Source organism: Rhinichthys klamathensis, unplaced genomic scaffold, assembly GCF_029890125.1.
Source record: "Rhinichthys klamathensis goyatoka isolate OS25496 unplaced genomic scaffold, OSU_Roscu_1.1 h1tg000176l_1, whole genome shotgun sequence".
Classification (NCBI taxonomy): Eukaryota; Metazoa; Chordata; class Actinopteri; order Cypriniformes; family Leuciscidae; genus Rhinichthys; species Rhinichthys klamathensis.
The window spans coordinates 6,591,935-6,615,164 of record NW_026606705.1 but is presented as its reverse complement, the minus strand read 5'-3'; the positions used below and the strand labels follow the sequence as shown (position 1 = coordinate 6,615,164).

The following is a 23,230-nucleotide window of genomic DNA, read 5'->3' as shown; positions in this document are numbered from 1 at the left end:
TGCAATGTATGGGATTCGGTGGCATTTTCGTGCAGTTTCTTGGAATTTCAAGTCGTGACATTTCATGAAATTGGACATGTTTATAGAATGGGATCCAACAGAATTTCAAAGAATACCACGTTCTGATGTTTACCGGAAGAAGAACTTGTTTATGAAAGGCTGTTCATGTCTTCTTTTTTTTTCTTTTTAGGGGGAGTATGCGATGTGATTCTTGGAGTCTGACTGTGATGTCATGGTCTGAAGTTTTGGGGATGCAGTAGAGTTTCATGGCAAGGATTCTTGGAAATTTCTTGGAATTGAATGTCATGGGTTTTGGGGGCATGGGGTGGAGTGTCATGGCATAAGATTCAAGGAATGTCATGCAAAACATTACATTAGCATTGACAAGACATGTCATTGGAACGAAAGAATTATATTAGCCTCAACAAAACATTGTAACAACACTGACGCATATTACATGAATATGAGAGTAATACTATTACTGCATTTGTTCAACATTAGTCCTACAAAAACACTGGACCTCAATTACATTGCATATGAAGGACTGGACAAACGCACAAAAGGGAATGCAGAAAGCAGCTCTTTCATTTACACTCTCCCGTGTATCAAAAAGCACCACTCTGCCCCGTGTGAGGCTCGAACTCACGACCTTCAGATTATGAGACTGACGCGCTGCCTAACTGCGCCAACGAGGTATTTGCTGTGGCTAGGGTGAGCGGTGCAGCACTAGCTTCCAGATCATCTGCCATTCGGTGCAGCTGCAAAAGTACTGCTCACCCTCAGCCATCACGTCAGGATGGCCGAGCGGTCTAAGGCGCTGCGTTCAGGTCGCAGTCTCCCCTGGAGGCGTGGGTTCGAATCCCACTTCTGACAAACCTAACCTTTGGCTGCGGGCTCAAGCTAGAGTCTTTAACCCTCTGGCAAGTTTACCCAGAAATGCATTCATGTTGACAAAGCACTGCATTTCAGTTCATGCTAGAGTTAACCAAACATTACAGTAACACTGACCTGCATTACATGGACTTTAAAGTAACACTTTAGTGCGATGAATGGGATTCGGTGGCATTTTCGTGCAGTTTTCTTGGAATTTCAAGTCGTGACATTTCATGAAATTGGACATGTTTATAGAATGGGATCCAACAGAATTTCAAAGAATACCACGTTCTGATGTTTACCGGAAGAAGAACTTGTTTATGAAAGGCTGTTCATGTCTTCTTTTTTTTTCTTTTTAGGGGGAGTATGCGATGTGATTCTTGGAGTCTGACTGTGATGTCATGGTCTGAAGTTTTGGGGATGCAGTAGAGTTTCATGGCAAGGATTCTTGGAAATTTCTTGGAATTGAATGTCATGGGTTTTGGGGGCATGGGGTGGAGTGTCATGGCATAAGATTCAAGGAATGTCATGCAAAACATTACATTAGCATTGACAAGACATGTCATTGGAACGAAAGAATTATATTAGCCTCACCAAAACATTGTAACAACACTGACGCATATTACATGAATATGAGAGTAATACTATTACTGCATTTGTTCAACATTAGTCCTACAAAAACACTGGACCTCAATTACATTGCATATGTAGGACTGGACAAACGCACAAAAGGGAATGCAGAAAGCAGATCTTTCATTTACACTCTCCCGTGTATCAAAAAGCACCACTCTGCCCCGTGTGAGGCTCGAACTCACGACCTTCAGATTATGAGACTGACGCGCTGCCTAACTGCGCCAACGAGGCATGTGCTGTGGCTAGGGTGAGCGGTGCAGCACTAGCTTCCAGATCATCTGCCATTCGGTGCAGCTCCAAAAGTACTGCTCACCCTCAGCCATCACGTCAGGATGGCCGAGCGGTCTAAGGCGCTGCGTTCAGGTCGCAGTCTCCCCTGGAGGCGTGGGTTCGAATCCCACTTCTGACAAACCTAACCTTTGGCTGCGGGCTCAAGCTAGAGTCTTTAACCCTCTGGCAAGTTTACCCAGAAATGCATTCATGTTGACAAAGCACTGCATTTCAGTTCATGCTAGAGTTAACCAAACATTACAGTAACACTGACCTGCATTACATGGACTTTAAAGTAACACTTTAGTGCGATGAATGGGATTCGGTGGCATTTTCGTGCAGTTTTCTTGGAATTTCAAGTCGTGACATTTCATGAAATTGGACATGTTTATAGAATGGGATCCAACAGAATTTCAAAGAATACCACGTTCTGATGTTTACCGGAAGAAGAACTTGTTTATGAAAGGCTGTTCATGTCTTCTTTTTTTTTCTTTTTAGGGGGAGTATGCGATGTGATTCTTGGAGTCTGACTGTGATGTCATGGTCTGAAGTTTTGGGGATGCAGTAGAGTTTCATGGCAAGGATTCTTGGAAATTTCTTGGAATTGAATGTCATGGGTTTTGGGGGCATGGGGTGGAGTGTCATGGCATAAGATTCAAGGAATGTCATGCAAAACATTACATTAGCATTGACAAGACATGTCATTGGAACGAAAGAATTATATTAGCCTCACCAAAACATTGTAACAACACTGACGCATATTACATGAATATGAGAGTAATACTATTACTGCATTTGTTCAACATTAGTCCTACAAAAACACTGGACCTCAATTACATTGCATATGTAGGACTGGACAAACGCACAAAAGGGAATGCAGAAAGCAGATCTTTCATTTACACTCTCCCGTGTATCAAAAAGCACCACTCTGCCCCGTGTGAGGCTCGAACTCACGACCTTCAGATTATGAGACTGACGCGCTGCCTAACTGCGCCAACGAGGCATGTGCTGTGGCTAGGGTGAGCGGTGCAGCACTAGCTTCCAGATCATCTGCCATTCGGTGCAGCTCCAAAAGTACTGCTCACCCTCAGCCATCACGTCAGGATGGCCGAGCGGTCTAAGGCGCTGCGTTCAGGTCGCAGTCTCCCCTGGAGGCGTGGGTTCGAATCCCACTTCTGACAAACCTAACCTTTGGCTGCGGGCTCAAGCTAGAGTCTTTAACCCTCTGGCAAGTTTACCCAGAAATGCATTCATGTTGACAAAGCACTGCATTTCAGTTCATGCTAGAGTTAACCAAACATTACAGTAACACTGACCTGCATTACATGGACTTTAAAGTAACACTTTAGTGCAATGTATGGGATTCGGTGGCATTTTCGTGCAGTTTTCTTGGAATTTCAAGTCGTGACATTTCATGAAATTGGACATGTTTATAGAATGGGATCCAACAGAATTTCAAAGAATACCACGTTCTGATGTTTACCGGAAGAAGAACTTGTTTATGAAAGGCTGTTCATGTCTTCTTTTTTTTTCTTTTTAGGGGGAGTATGCCATGTGATTCTTGGAGTCTGACTGTGATGTCATGGTCTGAAGTTTTGGGGATGCAGTAGAGTTTCATGGCAAGGATTCTTGGAAATTTCTTGGAATTGAATGTCATGGGTTTTGGGGGCATGGGGTGGAGTGTCATGGCATAAGATTCAAGGAATGTCATGCAAAACATTGCATTAGCATTGACAAGACATGTCATTGGAACGAAATAATTATATTAGCCTCAACAAAACATTGTAACAACACTGACGCATATTACATGAATATGAGAGTAATACTATTACTGCATTTGTTCAACATTAGTCCTACAAAAACACTGGACCTCAATTACATTGCATATGAAGGACTGGACAAACGCACAAAAGGGAATGCAAAAAGCAGCTCTTTCATTTACACTCTCCCGTGTATCAAAAAGCACCACTCTGCCCCGTGTGAGGCTCGAACTCACGACCTTCAGATTATGAGACTGACGCGCTGCCTAACTGCGCCAACGAGGCATGTGCTGTGGCTAGGGTGAGCGGTGCAGCACTAGCTTCCAGATCATCTGCCATTCGGTGCAGCTCCAAAAGTACTGCTCACCCTCAGCCATCACGTCAGGATGGCCGAGCGGTCTAAGGCGCTGCGTTCAGGTCGCAGTCTCCCCTGGAGGCGTGGGTTCGAATCCCACTTCTGACAAACCTAACCTTTGGCTGCGGGCTCAAGCTAGAGTCTTTAACCCTCTGGCAAGTTTACCCAGAAATGCATTCATGTTGACAAAGCACTGCATTTCAGTTCATGCTAGAGTTAACCAAACATTACAGTAACACTGACCTGCATTACATGGACTTTAAAGTAACACTTTAGTGCGATGTATGGGATTCGGTGGCATTTTCGTGCAGTTTTCTTGGAATTTCAAGTCGTGACATTTCATGAAATTGGACATGTTTATAGAATGGGATCCAACAGAATTTCAAAGAATACCACGTTCTGATGTTTACCGGAAGAAGAACTTGTTTATGAAAGGCTGTTCATGTCTTCTTTTTTTTTCTTTTTAGGGGGAGTATGCCATGTGATTCTTGGAGTCTGACTGTGATGTCATGGTCTGAAGTTTTGGGGATGCAGTAGAGTTTCATGGCAAGGATTCTTGGAAATTTCTTGGAATTGAATGTCATGGGTTTTGGGGGCATGGGGTGGAGTGTCATGGCATAAGATTCAAGGAATGTCATGCAAAACATTGCATTAGCATTGACAAGACATGTCATTGGAACGAAAGAATTATATTAGCCTCAACAAAACATTGTAACAACACTGACGCATATTACATGAATATGAGAGTAATACTATTACTGCATTTGTTCAACATTAGTCCTACAAAAACACTGGACCTCAATTACATTGCATATGAAGGACTGGACAAACGCACAAAAGGGAATGCAGAAAGCAGCTCTTTCATTTAATGCTGTGCTGTGGCTAGGGTGAGCGGTGCAGCACTAGCTTCCAGATCATCTGCCATTCGGTGCAGCTCCAAAAGTACTGCTCACCCTCAGCCATCACGTCAGGATGGCCGAGCGGTCTAAGGCGCTGCGTTAAGGTCGCAGTCTCCCCTGGAGGCGTGGGTTCGAATCCCACTTCTGACAAACCTAACCGTTGGCTGGGGGCTCAAGCTAGAGTCTTTAACCCTCTGGCAAGTTTACCCAGAAATGCATTCATGTTGACAAAGCACTGCATTTCAGTTCATGCTAGAGTTAACCAAACATTACAGTAACACTGACCTGCATTACATGGACTTTAAAGTAACACTTTAGTGCAATGTATGGGATTCGGTGGCATTTTCGTGCAGTTTCTTGGAATTTCAAGTCGTGACATTTCATGAAATTGGACATGTTTATAGAATGGGATCCAACAGAATTTCAAAGAATACCACGTTCTGATGTTTACCGGAAGAAGAACTTGTTTATGAAAGGCTGTTCATGTCTTCTTTTTTTTTCTTTTTAGGGGGAGTATGCGATGTGATTCTTGGAGTCTGACTGTGATGTCATGGTCTGAAGTTTTGGGGATGCAGTAGAGTTTCATGGCAAGGATTCTTGGAAATTTCTTGGAATTGAATGTCATGGGTTTTGGGGGCATGGGGTGGAGTGTCATGGCATAAGATTCAAGGAATGTCATGCAAAACATTACATTAGCATTGACAAGACATGTCATTGGAACGAAAGAATTATATTAGCCTCACCAAAACATTGTAACAACACTGACGCATATTACATGAATATGAGAGTAATACTATTACTGCATTTGTTCAACATTAGTCCTACAAAAACACTGGACCTCAATTACATTGCATATGTAGGACTGGACAAACGCACAAAAGGGAATGCAGAAAGCAGATCTTTCATTTACACTCTCCCGTGTATCAAAAAGCACCACTCTGCCCCGTGTGAGGCTCGAACTCACGACCTTCAGATTATGAGACTGACGCGCTGCCTAACTGCGCCAACGAGGCATGTGCTGTGGCTAGGGTGAGCGGTGCAGCACTAGCTTCCAGATCATCTGCCATTCGGTGCAGCTCCAAAAGTACTGCTCACCCTCAGCCATCACGTCAGGATGGCCGAGCGGTCTAAGGCGCTGCGTTCAGGTCGCAGTCTCCCCTGGAGGCGTGGGTTCGAATCCCACTTCTGACAAACCTAACCTTTGGCTGCGGGCTCAAGCTAGAGTCTTTAACCCTCTGGCAAGTTTACCCAGAAATGCATTCATGTTGACAAAGCACTGCATTTCAGTTCATGCTAGAGTTAACCAAACATTACAGTAACACTGACCTGCATTACATGGACTTTAAAGTAACACTTTAGTGCGATGTATGGGATTCGGTGGCATTTTCGTGCAGTTTTCTTGGAATTTCAAGTCGTGACATTTCATGAAATTGGACATGTTTATAGAATGGGATCCAACAGAATTTCAAAGAATACCACGTTCTGATGTTTACCGGAAGAAGAACTTGTTTATGAAAGGCTGTTCATGTCTTCTTTTTTTTTCTTTTTAGGGGGAGTATGCCATGTGATTCTTGGAGTCTGACTGTGATGTCATGGTCTGAAGTTTTGGGGATGCAGTAGAGTTTCATGGCAAGGATTCTTGGAAATTTCTTGGAATTGAATGTCATGGGTTTTGGGGGCATGGGGTGGAGTGTCATGGCATAAGATTCAAGGAATGTCATGCAAAACATTGCATTAGCATTGACAAGACATGTCATTGGAACGAAAGAATTATATTAGCCTCACCAAAACATTGTAACAACACTGACGCATATTACATGAATATGAGAGTAATACTATTACTGCATTTGTTCAACATTAGTCCTACAAAAACACTGGACCTCAATTACATTGCATATGTAGGACTGGACAAACGCACAAAAGGGAATGCAGAAAGCAGATCTTTCATTTACACTCTCCCGTGTATCAAAAAGCACCACTCTGCCCCATGTGAGGCTCGAACTCACGACCTTCAGATTATGAGACTGACGCGCTGCCTAACTGCGCCAACGAGGCATGTGCTGTGGCTAGGGTGAGCGGTGCAGCACTAGCTTCCAGATCATCTGCCATTCGGTGCAGCTCCAAAAGTACTGCTCACCCTCAGCCATCATGTCAGGATGGCCGAGCGGTCTAAGGCGCTGCGTTCAGGTCGCAGTCTCCCCTGGAGGCGTGGGTTCGAATCCCACTTCTGACAAACCTAACCTTTGGCTGCGGGCTCAAGCTAGAGTCTTTAACCCTCTGGCAAGTTTACCCAGAAATGCATTCATGTTGACAAAGCACTGCATTTCAGTTCATGCTAGAGTTAACCAAACATTACAGTAACACTGACCTGCATTACATGGACTTTAAAGTAACACTTTAGTGCAATGTATGGGATTCGGTGGCATTTTCTAGCAGTTTCTTGGAATTTCAAGTCGTGACATTTCATGAAATTGGACATGTTATAGAATGGGATCCAACAGAATTTCAAAGAATACCACGTTCTGATGTTTACCGGAAGAAGAACTTGTTTATGAAAGGCTGTTCATGTCTTCTTTTTTTTTCTTTTTAGGGGGAGTATGCGATGTGATTCTTGGAGTCTGACTGTGATGTCATGGTCTGAAGTTTTGGGGATGCAGTAGAGTTTCATGGCAAGGATTCTTGGAAATTTCTTGGAATTGAATGTCATGGGTTTTGGGGGCATGGGGTGGAGTGTCATGGCATAAGATTCAAGGAATGTCATGCAAAACATTACATTAGCATTGACAAGACATGTCATTGGAACGAAAGAATTATATTAGCCTCAACAAAACATTGTAACAACACTGACGCATATTACATGAATATGAGAGTAATACTATTACTGCATTTGTTCAACATTAGTCCTACAAAAACACTGGACCTCAATTACATTGCATATGAAGGACTGGACAAACGCACAAAAGGGAATGCAGAAAGCAGCTCTTTCATTTACACTCTCCCGTGTATCAAAAAGCACCACTCTGCCCCGTGTGAGGCTCGAACTCACGACCTTCAGATTATGAGACTGACGCGCTGCCTAACTGCGCCAACGAGGCATGTGCTGTGGCTAGGGTGAGCGGTGCAGCACTAGCTTCCAGATCATCTGCCATTCGGTGCAGCTGCAAAAGTACTGCTCACCCTCAGCCATCACGTCAGGATGGCCGAGCGGTCTAAGGCGCTGCGTTCAGGTCGCAGTCTCCCCTGGAGGCGTGGGTTCGAATCCCACTTCTGACAAACCTAACCTTTGGCTGCGGGCTCAAGCTAGAGTCTTTAACCCTCTGGCAAGTTTACCCAGAAATGCATTCATGTTGACAAAGCACTGCATTTCAGTTCATGCTAGAGTTAACCAAACATTACAGTAACACTGACCTGCATTACATGGACTTTAAAGTAACACTTTAGTGCGATGTATGGGATTCGGTGGCATTTTCGTGCAGTTTTCTTGGAATTTCAAGTCGTGACATTTCATGAAATTGGACATGTTTATAGAATGGGATCCAACAGAATTTCAAAGAATACCACGTTCTGATGTTTACCGGAAGAAGAACTTGTTTATGAAAGGCTGTTCATGTCTTCTTTTTTTTTCTTTTTAGGGGGAGTATGCGATGTGATTCTTGGAGTCTGACTGTGATGTCATGGTCTGAAGTTTTGGGGATGCAGTAGAGTTTCATGGCAAGGATTCTTGGAAATTTCTTGGAATTGAATGTCATGGGTTTTGGGGGCATGGGGTGGAGTGTCATGGCATAAGATTCAAGGAATGTCATGCAAAACATTGCATTAGCATTGACAAGACATGTCATTGGAACGAAAGAATTATATTAGCCTCACCAAAACATTGTAACAACACTGACGCATATTACATGAATATGAGAGTAATACTATTACTGCATTTGTTCAACATTAGTCCTACAAAAACACTGGACCTCAATTACATTGCATATGTAGGACTGGACAAACGCACAAAAGGGAATGCAGAAAGCAGATCTTTCATTTACACTCTCCCGTGTATCAAAAAGCACCACTCTGCCCCATGTGAGGCTCGAACTCACGACCTTCAGATTATGAGACTGACGCGCTGCCTAACTGCGCCAACGAGGCATGTGCTGTGGCTAGGGTGAGCGGTGCAGCACTAGCTTCCAGATCATCTGCCATTCGGTGCAGCTCCAAAAGTACTGCTCACCCTCAGCCATCACGTCAGGATGGCCGAGCGGTCTAAGGCGCTGCGTTCAGGTCGCAGTCTCCCCTGGAGGCGTGGGTTCGAATCCCACTTCTGACAAACCTAACCTTTGGCTGCGGGCTCAAGCTAGAGTCTTTAACCCTCTGGCAAGTTTACCCAGAAATGCATTCATGTTGACAAAGCACTGCATTTCAGTTCATGCTAGAGTTAACCAAACATTACAGTAACACTGACCTGCATTACATGGACTTTAAAGTAACACTTTAGTGCAATGTATGGGATTCGGTGGCATTTTCGTGCAGTTTCTTGGAATTTCAAGTCGTGACATTTCATGAAATTGGACATGTTATAGAATGGGATCCAACAGAATTTCAAAGAATACCACGTTCTGATGTTTACCGGAAGAAGAACTTGTTTATGAAAGGCTGTTCATGTCTTCTTTTTTTTTCTTTTTAGGGGGAGTATGCGATGTGATTCTTGGAGTCTGACTGTGATGTCATGGTCTGAAGTTTTGGGGATGCAGTAGAGTTTCATGGCAAGGATTCTTGGAAATTTCTTGGAATTGAATGTCATGGGTTTTGGGGGCATGGGGTGGAGTGTCATGGCATAAGATTCAAGGAATGTCATGCAAAACATTACATTAGCATTGACAAGACATGTCATTGGAACGAAAGAATTATATTAGCCTCAACAAAACATTGTAACAACACTGACGCATATTACATGAATATGAGAGTAATACTATTACTGCATTTGTTCAACATTAGTCCTACAAAAACACTGGACCTCAATTACATTGCATATGTAGGACTGGACAAACGCACAAAAGGGAATGCAGAAAGCAGATCTTTCATTTACACTCTCCCGTGTATCAAAAAGCACCACTCTGCCCCATGTGAGGCTCGAACCCACGACCTTCAGATTATGAGACTGACGCGCTGCCTAACTGCGCCAACGAGGCATGTGCTGTGGCTAGGGTGAGCGGTGCAGCACTAGCTTCCAGATCATCTGCCATTCGGTGCAGCTCCAAAAGTACTGCTCACCCTCAGCCATCACGTCAGGATGGCCGAGCGGTCTAAGGCGCTGCGTTCAGGTCGCAGTCTCCCCTGGAGGCGTGGGTTCGAATCCCACTTCTGACAAACCTAACCTTTGGCTGCGGGCTCAAGCTAGAGTCTTTAACCCTCTGGCAAGTTTACCCAGAAATGCATTCATGTTGACAAAGCACTGCATTTCAGTTCATGCTAGAGTTAACCAAACATTACAGTAACACTGACCTGCATTACATGGACTTTAAAGTAACACTTTAGTGCAATGTATGGGATTCGGTGGCATTTTCGTGCAGTTTCTTGGAATTTCAAGTCGTGACATTTCATGAAATTGGACATGTTTATAGAATGGGATCCAACAGAATTTCAAAGAATACCACGTTCTGATGTTTACCGGAAGAAGAACTTGTTTATGAAAGGCTGTTCATGTCTTCTTTTTTTTTCTTTTTAGGGGGAGTATGCCATGTGATTCTTGGAGTCTGACTGTGATGTCATGGTCTGAAGTTTTGGGGATGCAGTAGAGTTTCATGGCAAGGATTCTTGGAAATTTCTTGGAATTGAATGTCATGGGTTTTGGGGGCATGGGGTGGAGTGTCATGGCATAAGATTCAAGGAATGTCATGCAAAACATTGCATTAGCATTGACAAGACATGTCATTGGAACGAAAGAATTATATTAGCCTCAACAAAACATTGTAACAACACTGACGCATATTACATGAATATGAGAGTAATACTATTACTGCATTTGTTCAACATTAGTCCTACAAAAACACTGGACCTCAATTACATTGCATATGAAGGACTGGACAAACGCACAAAAGGGAATGCAGAAAGCAGCTCTTTCTTTTACACTCTCCCGTGTATCAAAAAGCACCACTCTGCCCCGTGTGAGGCTCAAACTCACGACCTTCAGATTATGAGACTGACGCGCTGCCTAACTGCGCCAACGATGCATGTGCTGTGGCTAGGGTGAGCGGTGCAGCACTAGCTTCCAGATCATCTGCCATTCGGTGCAGCTCCAAAAGTACTGCTCACCCTCAGCCATCACGTCAGGATGGCCGAGCGGTCTAAGGCGCTGCGTTCAGGTCGCAGTCTCCCCTGGAGGCGTGGGTTCGAATCCCACTTCTGACAAACCTAACCTTTGGCTGCGGGCTCAAGCTAGAGTCTTTAACCCTCTGGCAAGTTTACCCAGAAATGCATTCATGTTGACAAAGCACTGCATTTCAGTTCATGCTAGAGTTAACCAAACATTACAGTAACACTGACCTGCATTACATGGACTTTAAAGTAACACTTTAGTGCAATGTATGGGATTCGGTGGCATTTTCGTGCAGTTTCTTGGAATTTCAAGTCGTGACATTTCATGAAATTGGACATGTTTATAGAATGGGATCCAACAGAATTTCAAAGAATACCACGTTCTGATGTTTACCGGAAGAAGAACTTGTTTATGAAAGGCTGTTCATGTCTTCTTCTTTTTTCTTTTTAGGGGGAGTATGCGATGTGATTCTTGGAGTCTGACTGTGATGTCATGGTCTGAAGTTTTGGGGATGCAGTAGAGTTTCATGGCAAGGATTCTTGGAAATTTCTTGGAATTGAATGTCATGGGTTTTGGGGGCATGGGGTGGAGTGTCATGGCATAAGATTCAAGGAATGTCATGCAAAACATTGCATTAGCATTGACAAGACATGTCATTGGAACGAAAGAATTATATTAGCCTCAACAAAACATTGTAACAACACTGACGCATATTACATGAATATGAGAGTAATACTATTACTGCATTTGTTCAACATTAGTCCTACAAAAACACTGGACCTCAATTACATTGCATATGAAGGACTGGACAAACGCACAAAAGGGAATGCAGAAAGCAGATCTTTCATTTACACTCTCCCGTGTATCATAAAGCACCACTCTGCCCCGTGTGAGGCTCGAACTCACGACCTTCAGATTATGAGACTGACGCGCTGCCTAACTGCGCCAACGAGGCATGTGCTGTGGCTAGGGTGAGCGGTGCAGCACTAGCTTCCAGATCATCTGCCATTCGGTGCAGCTCCAAAAGTACTGCTCACCCTCAGCCATCACGTCAGGATGGCCGAGCGGTCTAAGGCGCTGCGTTCAGGTCGCAGTCTCCCCTGGAGGCGTGGGTTCGAATCCCACTTCTGACAAACCTAACCTTTGGCTGCGGGCTCAAGCTAGAGTCTTTAACCCTCTGGCAAGTTTACCCAGAAATGCATTCATGTTGACAAAGCACTGCATTTCAGTTCATGCTAGAGTTAACCAAACATTACAGTAACACTGACCTGCATTACATGGACTTTAAAGTAACACTTTAGTGCAATGTATGGGATTCGGTGGCATTTTCGTGCAGTTTCTTGGAATTTCAAGTCGTGACATTTCATGAAATTGGACATGTTTATAGAATGGGATCCAACAGAATTTCAAAGAATACCACGTTCTGATGTTTACCGGAAGAAGAACTTGTTTATGAAAGGCTGTTCATGTCTTCTTTTTTTTTCTTTTTAGGGGGAGTATGCGATGTGATTCTTGGAGTCTGACTGTGATGTCATGGTCTGAAGTTTTGGGGATGCAGTAGAGTTTCATGGCAAGGATTCTTGGAAATTTCTTGGAATTGAATGTCATGGGTTTTGGGGGCATGGGGTGGAGTGTCATGGCATAAGATTCAAGGAATGTCATGCAAAACATTACATTAGCATTGACAAGACATGTCTTTGGAACGAAAGAATTATATTAGCCTCAACAAAACATTGTAACAACACTGACGCATATTACATGAATATGAGAGTAATACTATTACTGCATTTGTTCAACATTAGTCCTACAAAAACACTGGACCTCAATTACATTGCATATGTAGGACTGGACAAACGCACAAAAGGGAATGCAGAAAGCAGATCTTTCATTTACACTCTCCCGTGTATCATAAAGCACCACTCTGCCCCGTGTGAGGCTCGAACTCACTACCTTCAGATTATGAGACTGACGCGCTGCCTAACTGCGCCAACGAGGCATGTGCTGTGGCTAGGGTGAGTGGTGCAGCACTAGCTTCCAGATCATCTGCCATTCGGTGCAGCTCCAAAAGTACTGCTCACCCTCAGCCATCACGTCAGGATGGCCGAGCGGTCTAAGGCGCTGCGTTCAGGTCGCAGTCTCCCCTGGAGGCGTGGGTTCGAATCCCACTTCTGACAAACCTAACCTTTGGCTGCGGGCTCAAGCTAGAGTCTTTAACCCTCTGGCAAGTTTACCCAGAAATGCATTAATGTTGACAAAGCACTGCATTTCAGTTCATGCTAGAGTTAACCAAACATTACAGTAACACTGACCTGCATTACATGGACTTTAAAGTAACACTTTAGTGCAATGTATGGGATTCGGTGGCATTTTCGTGCAGTTTCTTGGAATTTCAAGTCGTGACATTTCATGAAATTGGACATGTTATAGAATGGGATCCAACAGAATTTCAAAGAATACCACGTTCTGATGTTTACCGGAAGAAGAACTTGTTTATGAAAGGCTGTTCATGTCTTCTTTTTTTTTCTTTTTAGGGGGAGTATGCGATGTGATTCTTGGAGTCTGACTGTGATGTCATGGTCTGAAGTTTTGGGGATGCAGTAGAGTTTCATGGCAAGGATTCTTGGAAATTTCTTGGAATTGAATGTCATGGGTTTTGGGGGCATGGGGTGGAGTGTCATGGCATAAGATTCAAGGAATGTCATGCAAAACATTGCATTGGCATTGACAAGACATGTCATTGGAACGAAAGAATTATATTAGCCTCAACAAAACATTGTAACAACACTGACGCATATTACATGAATATGAGAGTAATACTATTACTGCATTTGTTCAACATTAGTCCTACAAAAACACTGGACCTCAATTACATTGCATATGAAGGACTGGACAAATGCACAAAAGAGAATGCAGAAAGCAGCTCTTTCTTTTACACTCTCCCGTGTATCAAAAAGCACCACTCTGCCCCGTGTGAGGCTCGAACTCACGACCTTCAGATTATGAGACTGACGCGCTGCCTAACTGCGCCAACGAGGCATGTGCTGTGGCTAGGGTGAGCGGTGCAGCACTAGCTTCCAGATCATCTGCCATTCGGTGCAGCTGCAAAAGTACTGCTCACCCTCAGCCATCACGTCAGGATGGCCGAGCGGTCTAAGGCGCTGCGTTCAGGTCGCAGTCTCCCCTGGAGGCGTGGGTTCGAATCCCACTTCTGACAAACCTAACCTTTGGCTGCGGGCTCAAGCTAGAGTCTTTAACCCTCTGGCAAGTTTACCCAGAAATGCATTCATGTTGACAAAGCACTGCATTTCAGTTCATGCTAGAGTTAACCAAACATTACAGTAACACTGACCTGCATTACATGGACTTTAAAGTAACACTTTAGTGCGATGTATGGGATTCGGTGGCATTTTCGTGCAGTTTTCTTGGAATTTCAAGTCGTGACATTTCATGAAATTGGACATGTTTATAGAATGGGATCCAACAGAATTTCAAAGAATACCACGTTCTGATGTTTACCGGAAGAAGAACTTGTTTATGAAAGGCTGTTCATGTCTTCTTTTTTTTTCTTTTTAGGGGGAGTATGCGATGTGATTCTTGGAGTCTGACTGTGATGTCATGGTCTGAAGTTTTGGGGATGCAGTAGAGTTTCATGGCAAGGATTCTTGGAAATTTCTTGGAATTGAATGTCATGGGTTTTGGGGGCATGGGGTGGAGTGTCATGGCATAAGATTCAAGGAATGTCATGCAAAACATTACATTAGCATTGACAAGACATGTCATTGGAACGAAAGAATTATATTAGCCTCAACAAAACATTGTAACAACACTGACGCATATTACATGAATATGAGAGTAATACTATTACTGCATTTGTTCAACATTAGTCCTACAAAAACACTGGACCTCAATTACATTGCATATGTAGGACTGGACAAACGCACAAAAGGGAATGCAGAAAGCAGATCTTTCATTTACACTCTCCCGTGTATCAAAAAGCACCACTCTGCCCCATGTGAGGCTCGAACCCACGACCTTCAGATTATGAGACTGACGCGCTGCCTAACTGCGCCAACGAGGCATGTGCTGTGGCTAGGGTGAGCGGTGCAGCACTAGCTTCCAGATCATCTGCCATTCGGTGCAGCTGCAAAAGTACTGCTCACCCTCAGCCATCACGTCAGGATGGCCGAGCGGTCTAAGGCGCTGCGTTCAGGTCGCAGTCTCCCCTGGAGGCGTGGGTTCGAATCCCACTTCTGACAAACCTAACCTTTGGCTGCGGGCTCAAGCTAGAGTCTTTAACCCTCTGGCAAGTTTACCCAGAAATGCATTCATGTTGACAAAGCACTGCATTTCAGTTCATGCTAGAGTTAACCAAACATTACAGTAACACTGACCTGCATTACATGGACTTTAAAGTAACACTTTAGTGCGATGTATGGGATTCGGTGGCATTTTCGTGCAGTTTTCTTGGAATTTCAAGTCGTGACATTTCATGAAATTGGACATGTTTATAGAATGGGATCCAACAGAATTTCAAAGAATACCACGTTCTGATGTTTACCGGAAGAAGAACTTGTTTATGAAAGGCTGTTCATGTCTTCTTTTTTTTTCTTTTTAGGGGGAGTATGCGATGTGATTCTTGGAGTCTGACTGTGATGTCATGGTCTGAAGTTTTGGGGATGCAGTAGAGTTTCATGGCAAGGATTCTTGGAAATTTCTTGGAATTGAATGTCATGGGTTTTGGGGGCATGGGGTGGAGTGTCATGGCATAAGATTCAAGGAATGTCATGCAAAACATTGCATTAGCATTGACAAGACATGTCATTGGAACGAAAGAATTATATTAGCCTCACCAAAACATTGTAACAACACTGACGCATATTACATGAATATGAGAGTAATACTATTACTGCATTTGTTCAACATTAGTCCTACAAAAACACTGGACCTCAATTACATTGCATATGTAGGACTGGACAAACGCACAAAAGGGAATGCAGAAAGCAGATCTTTCATTTACACTCTCCCGTGTATCAAAAAGCACCACTCTGCCCCATGTGAGGCTCGAACTCACGACCTTCAGATTATGAGACTGACGCGCTGCCTAACTGCGCCAACGAGGCATGTGCTGTGGCTAGGGTGAGCGGTGCAGCACTAGCTTCCAGATCATCTGCCATTCGGTGCAGCTCCAAAAGTACTGCTCACCCTCAGCCATCACGTCAGGATGGCCGAGCGGTCTAAGGCGCTGCGTTCAGGTCGCAGTCTCCCCTGGAGGCGTGGGTTCGAATCCCACTTCTGACAAACCTAACCTTTGGCTGTGGGCTCAAGCTAGAGTCTTTAACCCTCTGGCAAGTTTACCCAGAAATGCATTCATGTTGACAAAGCACTGCATTTCAGTTCATGCTAGAGTTAACCAAACATTACAGTAACACTGACCTGCATTACATGGACTTTAAAGTAACACTTTAGTGCAATGTATGGGATTCGGTGGCATTTTCGTGCAGTTTCTTGGAATTTCAAGTCGTGACATTTCATGAAATTGGACATGTTTATAGAATGGGATCCAACAGAATTTCAAAGAATACCACGTTCTGATGTTTACCGGAAGAAGAACTTGTTTATGAAAGGCTGTTCATGTCTTCTTTTTTTTTCTTTTTAGGGGGAGTATGCGATGTGATTCTTGGAGTCTGACTGTGATGTCATGGTCTGAAGTTTTGGGGATGCAGTAGAGTTTCATGGCAAGGATTCTTGGAAATTTCTTGGAATTGAATGTCATGGGTTTTGGGGGCATGGGGTGGAGTGTCATGGCATAAGATTCAAGGAATGTCATGCAAAACATTGCATTAGCATTGACAAGACATGTCATTGGAACGAAAGAATTATATTAGCCTCAACAAAACATTGTAACAACACTGACGCATATTACATGAATATGAGAGTAATACTATTACTGCATTTGTTCAACATTAGTCCTACAAAAACACTGGACCTCAATTACATTGCATATGAAGGACTGGACAAACGCACAAAAGGGAATGCAAAAAGCAGCTCTTTCTTTTACACTCTCCCGTGTATCAAAAAGCACCACTCTGCCCCGTGTGAGGCTCGAACTCACGACCTTCAGATTATGAGACTGACGCGCTGCCTAACTGCGCCAACGAGGCATGTGCTGTGGCTAGGGTGAGCGGTGCAGCACTAGCTTCCAGATCATCTGCCATTCGGTGCAGCTGCAAAAGTACTGCTCACCCTCAGCCATCACGTCAGGATGGCCGAGCGGTCTAAGGCGCTGCGTTCAGGTCGCAGTCTCCCCTGGAGGCGTGGGTTCAAATCCCACTTCTGACAAACCTAACCTTTGGCTGCGGGCTCAAGCTAGAGTCTTTAACCCTCTGGCAAGTTTACCCAGAAATGCATTCATGTTGACAAAGCACTGCATTTCAGTTCATGCTAGAGTTAACCAAACATTACAGTAACACTGACCTGCATTACATGGACTTTAAAGTAACACTTTAGTGCAATGTATGGGATTCGGTAGCATTTTCGTGCAGTTTCTTGGAATTTCAAGTCGTGACATTTCATGAAATTGGACATGTTTATAGAATGGGATCCAACAGAATTTCAAAGAATACCACGTTCTGATGTTTACCGGAAGAAGAACTTGTTTATGAAAGGCTGTTCATGTCTTCTTTTTTTTTCTTTTTAGGGGGAGTATGCGATGTGATTCTTGGAGTCTGACTGTGATGTCATGGTCTGAAGTTTTGGGGATGCAGTAGAGTTTCATGGCAAGGATTCTTGGAAATTTCTTGGAATTGAATGTCATGGGTTTTGGGGGCATGGGGTGGAGTGTCATGGCATAAGATTCAAGGAATGTCATGCAAAACATTACATTAGCATTGACAAGACATGTCATTGGAACGAAAGAATTATATTAGCCTCAACAAAACATTGTAACAACACTGACGCATATTACATGAATATGAGAGTAATACTATTACTGCATTTGTTCAACATTAGTCCTACAAAAACACTGGACCTCAATTACATTGCATATGTAGGACTGGACAAACGCACAAAAGGGAATGCAGAAAGCAGATCTTTCATTTACACTCTCCCGTGTATCAAAAAGCACCACTCTGCCCCATGTGAGGCTCGAACCCACGACCTTCAGATTATGAGACTGACGCGCTGCCTAACTGCGCCAACGAGGCATGTGCTGTGGCTAGGGTGAGCGGTGCAGCACTAGCTTCCAGATCATCTGCCATTCGGTGCAGATGCAAAAGTACTGCTCACCCTCAGCCATCACGTCAGGATGGCCGAGCGGTCTAAGGCGCTGCGTTCAGGTCGCAGTCTCCCCTGGAGGCGTGGGTTCAAATCCCACTTCTGACAAACCTAACCTTTGGCTGCGGGCTCAAGCTAGAGTCTTTAACCCTCTGGCAAGTTTACCCAGAAATGCATTCATGTTGACAAAGCACTGCATTTCAGTTCATGCTAGAGTTAACCAAACATTACAGTAACACTGACCTGCATTACATGGACTTTAAAGTAACACTTTAGTGCGATGTATGGGATTCGGTGGCATTTTCGTGCAGTTTTCTTGGAATTTCAAGTCGTGACATATCATGAAATTGGACATGTTTATAGAATGGGATCCAACAGAATTTCAAAGAATACCACGTTCTGATGTTTACCGGAAGAAGAACTTGTTTATGAAAGGCTGTTCATGTCTTCTTTTTTTTTCTTTTTAGGGGGAGTATGCCATGTGGTTCTTGGAGTCTGACTGTGATGTCATGGTCTGAAGTTTTGGGGATGCAGTAGAGTTTCATGGCAAGGATTCTTGGAAATTTCTTGGAATTGAATGTCATGGGTTTTGGGGGCATGGGGTGGAGTGTCATGGCATAAGATTCAAGGAATGTCATGCAAAACATTGCATTAGCATTGACAAGACATGTCATTTGAACGAAAGAATTATATTAGCCTCACCAAAACATTGTAACAACACTGACGCATATTACATGAATATGAGAGTAATACTATTACTGCATTTGTTCAACATTAGTCCTACAAAAACACTGGACCTCAATTACATTGCATATGAAGGACTGGACAAACGCACAAAAGGGAATGCAGAAAGCAGCTCTTTCATTTACACTCTCCCGTGTATCAAAAAGCACCACTCTGCCCCGTGTGAGGCTCGAACTCACGACCTTCAGATTATGAGACTGACGCGCTGCCTAACTGCGCCAACGAGGCATGTGCTGTGGCTAGGGTGAGCGGTGCAGCACTAGCTTCCAGATCATCTGCCATTCGGTGCAGCTGCAAAAGTACTGCTCACCCTCAGCCATCACGTCAGGATGGCCGAGCGGTCTAAGGCGCTGCGTTCAGGTCGCAGTCTCCCCTGGAGGCGTGGGTTCGAATCCCACTTCTGACAAACCTAACCTTTGGCTGCGGGCTCAAGCTAGAGTCTTTAACCCTCTGGCAAGTTTACCCAGAAATGCATTCATGTTGACAAAGCACTGCATTTCAGTTCATGCTAGAGTTAACCAAACATTACAGTAACACTGACCTGCATTACATGGACTTTAAAGTAACACTTTAGTGCGATGTATGGGATTCGGTGGCATTTTCGTGCAGTTTTCTTGGAATTTCAAGTCGTGACATTTCATGAAATTGGACATGTTTATAGAATGGGATCCAACAGAATTTCAAAGAATACCACGTTCTGATGTTTACCGGAAGAAGAACTTGTTTATGAAAGGCTGTTCATGTCTTCTTTTTTTTTCTTTTTAGGGGGAGTATGCGATGTGATTCTTGGAGTCTGACTGTGATGTCATGGTCTGAAGTTTTGGGGATGCAGTAGAGTTTCATGGCAAGGATTCTTGGAAATTTCTTGGAATTGAATGTCATGGGTTTTGGGGGCATGGGGTGGAGTGTCATGGCATAAGATTCAAGGAATGTCATGCAAAACATTGCATTAGCATTGACAAGACATGTCATTGGAACGAAAGAATTATATTAGCCTCACCAAAACATTGTAACAACACTGACGCATATTACATGAATATGAGAGTAATACTATTACTGCATTTGTTCAACATTAGTCCTACAAAAACACTGGACCTCAATTACATTGCATATGTAGGACTGGACAAACGCACAAAAGGGAATGCAGAAAGCAGATCTTTCATTTACACTCTCCCGTGTATCAAAAAGCACCACTCTGCCCCATGTGAGGCTCGAACTCACGACCTTCAGATTATGAGACTGACGCGCTGCCTAACTGCGCCAACGAGGCATGTGCTGTGGCTAGGGTGAGCGGTGCAGCACTAGCTTCCAGATCATCTGCCATTCGGTGCAGCTCCAAAAGTACTGCTCACCCTCAGCCATCACGTCAGGATGGCCGAGCGGTCTAAGGCGCTGCGTTCAGGTCGCAGTCTCCCCTGGAGGCGTGGGTTCGAATCCCACTTCTGACAAACCTAACCTTTGGCTGCGGGCTCAAGCTAGAGTCTTTAACCCTCTGGCAAGTTTACCCAGAAATGCATTCATGTTGACAAAGCACTGCATTTCAGTTCATGCTAGAGTTAACCAAACATTACAGTAACACTGACCTGCATTACATGGACTTTAAAGTAACACTTTAGTGCAATGTATGGGATTCGGTGGCATTTTCGTGCAGTTTCTTGGAATTTCAAGTCGTGACATTTCATGAAATTGGACATGTTTATAGAATGGGATCCAACAGAATTTCAAAGAATACCACGTTCTGATGTTTACCGGAAGAAGAACTTGTTTATGAAAGGCTGTTCATGTCTTCTTTTTTTTTCTTTTTAGGGGGAGTATGCCATGTGATTCTTGGAGTCTGACTGTGATGTCATGGTCTGAAGTTTTGGGGATGCAGTAGAGTTTCATGGCAAGGATTCTTGGAAATTTCTTGGAATTGAATGTCATGGGTTTTGGGGGCATGGGGTGGAGTGTCATGGCATAAGATTCAAGGAATGTCATGCAAAACATTGCATTAGCATTGACAAGACATGTCATTGGAACGAAAGAATTATATTAGCCTCAACAAAACATTGTAACAACACTGACGCATATTACATGAATATGAGAGTAATACTATTACTGCATTTGTTCAACATTAGTCCTACAAAAACACTGGACCTCAATTACATTGCATATGAAGGACTGGACAAACGCACAAAAGGGAATGCAGAAAGCAGCTCTTTCTTTTACACTCTCCCGTGTATCAAAAAGCACCACTCTGCCCCGTGTGAGGCTCGAACTCACGACCTTCAGATTATGAGACTGACGCGCTGCCTAACTGCGCCAACGAGGCATGTGCTGTGGCTAGGGTGAGCGGTGCAGCACTAGCTTCCAGATCATCTGCCATTCGGTGCAGCTGCAAAAGTACTGCTCACCCTCAGCCATCACGTCAGGATGGCCGAGCGGTCTAAGGCGCTGCGTTCAGGTCGCAGTCTCCCCTGGAGGCGTGGGTTCGAATCCCACTTCTGACAAACCTAACCTTTGGCTGCGGGCTCAAGCTAGAGTCTTTAACCCTCTGGCAAGTTTACCCAGAAATGCATTCATGTTGACAAAGCACTGCATTTCAGTTCATGCTAGAGTTAACCAAACATTACAGTAACACTGACCTGCATTACATGGACTTTAAAGTAACACTTTAGTGCGATGTATGGGATTCGGTGGCATTTTCGTGCAGTTTTCTTGGAATTTCAAGTCGTGACATTTCATGAAATTGGACATGTTTATAGAATGGGATCCAACAGAATTTCAAAGAATACCACGTTCTGATGTTTACCGGAAGAAGAACTTGTTTATGAAAGGCTGTTCATGTCTTCTTTTTTTTTCTTTTTAGGGGGAGTATGCGATGTGATTCTTGGAGTCTGACTGTGATGTCATGGTCTGAAGTTTTGGGGATGCAGTAGAGTTTCATGGCAAGGATTCTTGGAAATTTCTTGGAATTGAATGTCATGGGTTTTGGGGGCATGGGGTGGAGTGTCATGGCATAAGATTCAAGGAATGTCATGCAAAACATTGCATTAGCATTGACAAGACATGTCATTGGAACGAAAGAATTATATTAGCCTCACCAAAACATTGTAACAACACTGACGCATATTACATGAATATGAGAGTAATACTATTACTGCATTTGTTCAACATTAGTCCTACAAAAACACTGGACCTCAATTACATTGCATATGTAGGACTGGACAAACGCACAAAAGGGAATGCAGAAAGCAGCTCTTTCATTTACACTCTCCCGTGTATCAAAAAGCACCACTCTGCCCCGTGTGAGGCTCGAACTCACGACCTTCAGATTATGAGACTGACGCGCTGCCTAACTGCGCCAACGAGGCATGTGCTGTGGCTAGGGTGAGCGGTGCAGCACTAGCTTCCAGATCATCTGCCATTCGGTGCAGCTGCAAAAGTACTGCTCACCCTCAGCCATCACGTCAGGATGGCCGAGCGGTCTAAGGCGCTGCGTTCAGGTCGCAGTCTCCCCTGGAGGCGTGGGTTCGAATCCCACTTCTGACAAACCTAACCTTTGGCTGCGGGCTCAAGCTAGAGTCTTTAACCCTCTGGCAAGTTTACCCAGAAATGCATTCATGTTGACAAAGCACTGCATTTCAGTTCATGCTAGAGTTAACCAAACATTACAGTAACACTGACCTGCATTACATGGACTTTAAAGTAACACTTTAGTGCGATGTATGGGATTCGGTGGCATTTTCGTGCAGTTTTCTTGGAATTTCAAGTCGTGACATTTCATGAAATTGGACATGTTTATAGAATGGGATCCAACAGAATGTCAAAGAATACCACGTTCTGATGTTTACCGGAAGAAGAACTTGTTTATGAAAGGCTGTTCATGTCTTCTTTTTTTTTCTTTTTAGGGGGAGTATGCGATGTGATTCTTGGAGTCTGACTGTGATGTCATGGTCTGAAGTTTTGGGGATGCAGTAGAGTTTCATGGCAAGGATTCTTGGAAATTTCTTGGAATTGAATGTCATGGGTTTTGGGGGCATGGGGTGGAGTGTCATGGCATAAGATTCAAGGAATGTCATGCAAAACATTGCATTAGCATTGACAAGACATGTCATTGGAACGAAAGAATTATATTAGC

The 23,230-nt window shown here is 43.8% G+C and overlaps 35 non-coding genes across 35 annotated transcripts; 20 read left to right on the top strand and 15 right to left on the bottom strand.

The window, feature by feature from the left end:
* Positions 1–790: 790 nt before the first annotated feature.
* On the top strand, positions 791–873 carry trnal-cag (transfer RNA leucine (anticodon CAG)). The gene has a single exon. It is a non-coding gene; the product is annotated as a tRNA-Leu (tRNA).
* A 790-nt stretch (positions 874–1,663) lies between these two features.
* On the bottom strand, positions 1,664–1,737 carry trnam-cau (transfer RNA methionine (anticodon CAU)). Its single transcript has one exon. It is a non-coding gene; the product is annotated as a tRNA-Met (tRNA).
* Positions 1,738–1,832: 95 nt separating this feature from the next.
* trnal-cag (transfer RNA leucine (anticodon CAG)) lies at positions 1,833–1,915 on the top strand. Its single transcript has one exon. It is a non-coding gene; the product is annotated as a tRNA-Leu (tRNA).
* Positions 1,916–2,705: 790 nt separating this feature from the next.
* trnam-cau (transfer RNA methionine (anticodon CAU)) lies at positions 2,706–2,779 on the bottom strand. Its single transcript has one exon. It is a non-coding gene; the product is annotated as a tRNA-Met (tRNA).
* Positions 2,780–2,874: 95 nt separating this feature from the next.
* Positions 2,875–2,957, top strand: trnal-cag (transfer RNA leucine (anticodon CAG)). The gene has a single exon. It is a non-coding gene; the product is annotated as a tRNA-Leu (tRNA).
* Positions 2,958–3,747: 790 nt separating this feature from the next.
* trnam-cau (transfer RNA methionine (anticodon CAU)) lies at positions 3,748–3,821 on the bottom strand. Its single transcript has one exon. It is a non-coding gene; the product is annotated as a tRNA-Met (tRNA).
* Positions 3,822–3,916: 95 nt separating this feature from the next.
* On the top strand, positions 3,917–3,999 carry trnal-cag (transfer RNA leucine (anticodon CAG)). Its single transcript has one exon. It is a non-coding gene; the product is annotated as a tRNA-Leu (tRNA).
* Positions 4,000–4,857: 858 nt separating this feature from the next.
* trnal-aag (transfer RNA leucine (anticodon AAG)) lies at positions 4,858–4,940 on the top strand. Its single transcript has one exon. It is a non-coding gene; the product is annotated as a tRNA-Leu (tRNA).
* A 789-nt stretch (positions 4,941–5,729) lies between these two features.
* trnam-cau (transfer RNA methionine (anticodon CAU)) lies at positions 5,730–5,803 on the bottom strand. Its single transcript has one exon. It is a non-coding gene; the product is annotated as a tRNA-Met (tRNA).
* Positions 5,804–5,898: 95 nt separating this feature from the next.
* On the top strand, positions 5,899–5,981 carry trnal-cag (transfer RNA leucine (anticodon CAG)). Its single transcript has one exon. It is a non-coding gene; the product is annotated as a tRNA-Leu (tRNA).
* Positions 5,982–6,771: 790 nt separating this feature from the next.
* Positions 6,772–6,845, bottom strand: trnam-cau (transfer RNA methionine (anticodon CAU)). Its single transcript has one exon. It is a non-coding gene; the product is annotated as a tRNA-Met (tRNA).
* Positions 6,846–6,940: 95 nt separating this feature from the next.
* On the top strand, positions 6,941–7,023 carry trnal-cag (transfer RNA leucine (anticodon CAG)). The gene has a single exon. It is a non-coding gene; the product is annotated as a tRNA-Leu (tRNA).
* Positions 7,024–7,811: 788 nt separating this feature from the next.
* On the bottom strand, positions 7,812–7,885 carry trnam-cau (transfer RNA methionine (anticodon CAU)). The gene has a single exon. It is a non-coding gene; the product is annotated as a tRNA-Met (tRNA).
* A 95-nt stretch (positions 7,886–7,980) lies between these two features.
* Positions 7,981–8,063, top strand: trnal-cag (transfer RNA leucine (anticodon CAG)). Its single transcript has one exon. It is a non-coding gene; the product is annotated as a tRNA-Leu (tRNA).
* A 790-nt stretch (positions 8,064–8,853) lies between these two features.
* trnam-cau (transfer RNA methionine (anticodon CAU)) lies at positions 8,854–8,927 on the bottom strand. Its single transcript has one exon. It is a non-coding gene; the product is annotated as a tRNA-Met (tRNA).
* Positions 8,928–9,022: 95 nt separating this feature from the next.
* trnal-cag (transfer RNA leucine (anticodon CAG)) lies at positions 9,023–9,105 on the top strand. The gene has a single exon. It is a non-coding gene; the product is annotated as a tRNA-Leu (tRNA).
* Positions 9,106–10,062: 957 nt separating this feature from the next.
* Positions 10,063–10,145, top strand: trnal-cag (transfer RNA leucine (anticodon CAG)). The gene has a single exon. It is a non-coding gene; the product is annotated as a tRNA-Leu (tRNA).
* A 958-nt stretch (positions 10,146–11,103) lies between these two features.
* On the top strand, positions 11,104–11,186 carry trnal-cag (transfer RNA leucine (anticodon CAG)). Its single transcript has one exon. It is a non-coding gene; the product is annotated as a tRNA-Leu (tRNA).
* Positions 11,187–11,975: 789 nt separating this feature from the next.
* trnam-cau (transfer RNA methionine (anticodon CAU)) lies at positions 11,976–12,049 on the bottom strand. The gene has a single exon. It is a non-coding gene; the product is annotated as a tRNA-Met (tRNA).
* Positions 12,050–12,144: 95 nt separating this feature from the next.
* On the top strand, positions 12,145–12,227 carry trnal-cag (transfer RNA leucine (anticodon CAG)). The gene has a single exon. It is a non-coding gene; the product is annotated as a tRNA-Leu (tRNA).
* A 958-nt stretch (positions 12,228–13,185) lies between these two features.
* On the top strand, positions 13,186–13,268 carry trnal-cag (transfer RNA leucine (anticodon CAG)). The gene has a single exon. It is a non-coding gene; the product is annotated as a tRNA-Leu (tRNA).
* Positions 13,269–14,056: 788 nt separating this feature from the next.
* trnam-cau (transfer RNA methionine (anticodon CAU)) lies at positions 14,057–14,130 on the bottom strand. Its single transcript has one exon. It is a non-coding gene; the product is annotated as a tRNA-Met (tRNA).
* A 95-nt stretch (positions 14,131–14,225) lies between these two features.
* Positions 14,226–14,308, top strand: trnal-cag (transfer RNA leucine (anticodon CAG)). Its single transcript has one exon. It is a non-coding gene; the product is annotated as a tRNA-Leu (tRNA).
* A 959-nt stretch (positions 14,309–15,267) lies between these two features.
* Positions 15,268–15,350, top strand: trnal-cag (transfer RNA leucine (anticodon CAG)). The gene has a single exon. It is a non-coding gene; the product is annotated as a tRNA-Leu (tRNA).
* Positions 15,351–16,140: 790 nt separating this feature from the next.
* trnam-cau (transfer RNA methionine (anticodon CAU)) lies at positions 16,141–16,214 on the bottom strand. Its single transcript has one exon. It is a non-coding gene; the product is annotated as a tRNA-Met (tRNA).
* A 95-nt stretch (positions 16,215–16,309) lies between these two features.
* Positions 16,310–16,392, top strand: trnal-cag (transfer RNA leucine (anticodon CAG)). Its single transcript has one exon. It is a non-coding gene; the product is annotated as a tRNA-Leu (tRNA).
* Positions 16,393–17,181: 789 nt separating this feature from the next.
* trnam-cau (transfer RNA methionine (anticodon CAU)) lies at positions 17,182–17,255 on the bottom strand. The gene has a single exon. It is a non-coding gene; the product is annotated as a tRNA-Met (tRNA).
* A 2,009-nt stretch (positions 17,256–19,264) lies between these two features.
* Positions 19,265–19,338, bottom strand: trnam-cau (transfer RNA methionine (anticodon CAU)). Its single transcript has one exon. It is a non-coding gene; the product is annotated as a tRNA-Met (tRNA).
* Positions 19,339–19,433: 95 nt separating this feature from the next.
* Positions 19,434–19,516, top strand: trnal-cag (transfer RNA leucine (anticodon CAG)). The gene has a single exon. It is a non-coding gene; the product is annotated as a tRNA-Leu (tRNA).
* A 790-nt stretch (positions 19,517–20,306) lies between these two features.
* trnam-cau (transfer RNA methionine (anticodon CAU)) lies at positions 20,307–20,380 on the bottom strand. Its single transcript has one exon. It is a non-coding gene; the product is annotated as a tRNA-Met (tRNA).
* Positions 20,381–20,475: 95 nt separating this feature from the next.
* Positions 20,476–20,558, top strand: trnal-cag (transfer RNA leucine (anticodon CAG)). Its single transcript has one exon. It is a non-coding gene; the product is annotated as a tRNA-Leu (tRNA).
* A 789-nt stretch (positions 20,559–21,347) lies between these two features.
* trnam-cau (transfer RNA methionine (anticodon CAU)) lies at positions 21,348–21,421 on the bottom strand. Its single transcript has one exon. It is a non-coding gene; the product is annotated as a tRNA-Met (tRNA).
* Positions 21,422–21,516: 95 nt separating this feature from the next.
* trnal-cag (transfer RNA leucine (anticodon CAG)) lies at positions 21,517–21,599 on the top strand. Its single transcript has one exon. It is a non-coding gene; the product is annotated as a tRNA-Leu (tRNA).
* A 790-nt stretch (positions 21,600–22,389) lies between these two features.
* trnam-cau (transfer RNA methionine (anticodon CAU)) lies at positions 22,390–22,463 on the bottom strand. Its single transcript has one exon. It is a non-coding gene; the product is annotated as a tRNA-Met (tRNA).
* A 95-nt stretch (positions 22,464–22,558) lies between these two features.
* trnal-cag (transfer RNA leucine (anticodon CAG)) lies at positions 22,559–22,641 on the top strand. Its single transcript has one exon. It is a non-coding gene; the product is annotated as a tRNA-Leu (tRNA).
* The last annotated feature ends 589 nt before the right edge of the window (positions 22,642–23,230 follow it).